This window comes from Acinonyx jubatus, chromosome D3, assembly GCF_027475565.1.
Source record: "Acinonyx jubatus isolate Ajub_Pintada_27869175 chromosome D3, VMU_Ajub_asm_v1.0, whole genome shotgun sequence".
Classification (NCBI taxonomy): Eukaryota; Metazoa; Chordata; class Mammalia; order Carnivora; family Felidae; genus Acinonyx; species Acinonyx jubatus.
The window spans coordinates 49,295,741-49,298,316 of record NC_069392.1 but is presented as its reverse complement, the minus strand read 5'-3'; the positions used below and the strand labels follow the sequence as shown (position 1 = coordinate 49,298,316).

The 2,576-nt window shown below is 37.4% G+C and overlaps 1 pseudogene; it reads left to right on the top strand.

Annotated features, from left to right (window-relative positions):
* The first annotated feature begins 269 nt into the window (after window positions 1-269).
* LOC128312390 (U2 small nuclear ribonucleoprotein B''-like) lies at window positions 270-1,874 on the top strand (annotated as a pseudogene).
* The last annotated feature ends 702 nt before the right edge of the window (window positions 1,875-2,576 follow it).

Genomic DNA, 2,576 nt, shown 5'->3' with positions numbered 1-2,576 from the left:
TCATGCATAAATGATATTTCAGATTAGTCTTAAAGAAATAGATCAAGATTGAGGTAGAAGAGAAGCAGATAAACATAAAAAGTACAACTTAACTTATGGATGTTTGGAAAATCTTAGCTAGTCCTCTTGTGTCTGTGCTCAAGGAATACTGTGAAGGCTAATATGAGATAAAACTGGAAGTCTTCACATTTTTTGAGTGATGTAGTTGGACCTAAATCTTAGAAAGATTAATGTCAGCAATATGGAAATTGAACTGAGAAAGGGAGGGATGGGGAGGAGAAATGTCAGCCAAGAGGAATGATCCAAGTCAAGGAAAGAAATAAGGAAAATCTGAATTAGGATTGGATCAGTGGGACTCTAAGGAGTAGAGGACAGAATTGACGAAATCTGCCATAAAGTACAAAAAATGGAAAACGTTTTTGAATAAAAAATAGAAGATCAGCCTAGGGTTCAAATGTTCAGAAAATATAAATTACAGAAAGTCAAAATGGACCAGAGCAAATTGGCCCAGAAATAATTCGTGAAATCTACTCAAGCTGAAGAAGGTGGAATCTCAGAATGAAAGTCTCCACCAAGAAGGCAACAAAATGAAAGAAAAGAGACTCACAACTAGGTGATGGGTATAACTTGATTTTATCTGGAATAAAATAAACATCTTAATGGCCTTAAAAAGGTAAAGATGGGTTTTTGGTTCCTGCGATACCAGCATAGGCCTCAGGATATTGGAAGAGTTTAAGCCAAAACATGGATATCAGACCAAATTATACAACTTGTATCAACAATATGAATGACAAAATTAAGAAAGAAGAATAGAAGAGATCCCTATATGCCCTGTCTTCTCAATTTGGTCAAGTGGTAGGTATCATAGCTTTAAAGATCTGAAGATGAGGGGGCGAGGCTTTGTTATTTTTAAGGAACAAGCTCACCCACAAATGCCTTGAGACAGTTACAAGGATTTCCACTTTACAGCAAAACAATGCAAGGGGCTCAGTCGGTTAAGCGTCTGACTTTGGCTCAGGTCATGATTTCGTGGTTCATGAGTTCAAGCCCCGCATGGAGCTGTCTGCTGTCAGCATAGAGCCTGCTTTGGATCCTCTGTCCCCCTCTCTCTCTGCCCCTACCCTGCTCATGCTCTCTCTCTCAAAAACAAATAAACATTAAAACAAACAAACAAGGAGAATCCAGTATGCAAAAACAGATTCTGATATAATATCTAAAATGTATGGCACTTTTGCTGACAAAGAAGGAAAAGGAAAAAGCAAAAACCGTGGACCAGAAAACAAAAAGCCTGGTCAGGGAACACCAAATGCAGCAAATACCCAAGGAAATTCAAAATCAAATCCTCAGGTGCCTGATTACCTTCCAAACTGTATTTTATTCCTTACTAATCTGCCAAAGGAGACTAATGAGATAATGTTACCCATGCTGTTTAATCAGTTTCCTAGTTTCAAGAAAGAATGTTTGGTACCTGGGAGGCATGACATGGCTTTTGTTGAATTTGCAAATGATGAACAGGCTTGAGCTGTCAGGGATGCTTTACAGGGATTTAAAATCACACCGTCCCATGCCATGAAGATCACTTATGCCAAGAAATAACATATGTTGATAGTTGTCTTTAAAGGATTTGGTGTTATTTATAGTGTTTGTTTTGATAACATTTGGTCAGACCACTTTGACAGTTGGGGGTGGGGGGAGTGAAAGTTAAATTTTGTGAATGATTCCAAAAAATACCTAGTCTTTGTTTTGCATCAATGAACTATGAAATATACAGGCCTGAATTTTGTATAATAAACTTTTATTTGTATTCGAAAGAAAGAAAGAAAGAAAGAAAGAAAGAAAGAAAGAAAGAAGAAAGAAGGAAATGAAGAAGGAAGGAAGGAGGAAGGAAGGAAGGAAGGAAGGAAGGAAGGAAGGAAGGAAGGAAGGAAGGAAAACAAGTAACCAATAAAGGATCAGGATACAAAACACCCAGAGGCTTTATGTCCAAATCACTGTAACTTTTCTTTCTTTATTTTTTAAACTTTTTAAAATGTTTGTTTGTTTGTTTGTTTGTTTGTTTATTTTTGAGAGAGACAGAGTGCGAGCAGGGAAGGGGCAGACAAAGAGGGAGACAGACTATGAAGAAGGCTCCAGGCTCCGAGCTGCCAGCACAGAGCCTAACGCGGGGCTCAAACATACGAACCGGAAGATCATGACCTGAGCTGAAGTTAGACAGTTGGCCAACTGAGCCACCCAGGCACTCCTAGCAAAGCCTTTAAAATTGTAAGGGAGAATGATCTCAAATTATAATTTTCCATACAGACTGCTAGTCAACTGTGAAGGATGAATAATGGCATTTTCTGATATGTAAAGACTTCAAAAAATCTCCCATTGATCCATTAACAGCAAAGAGTAACTGGAAGATATATTACAGTTAAAATAATTAATTTACTAAAGTTAAAGTAATTAATTTACTACAGTTAAAATAGTTAAACTAAGACACAGACAACACAGAAAGTACGGAATCCAATACAGGAAAGAGATACACAAAGGAAACTAACAGGAACATGGTGAAGGCAAATCCTAAAACAAAAGTT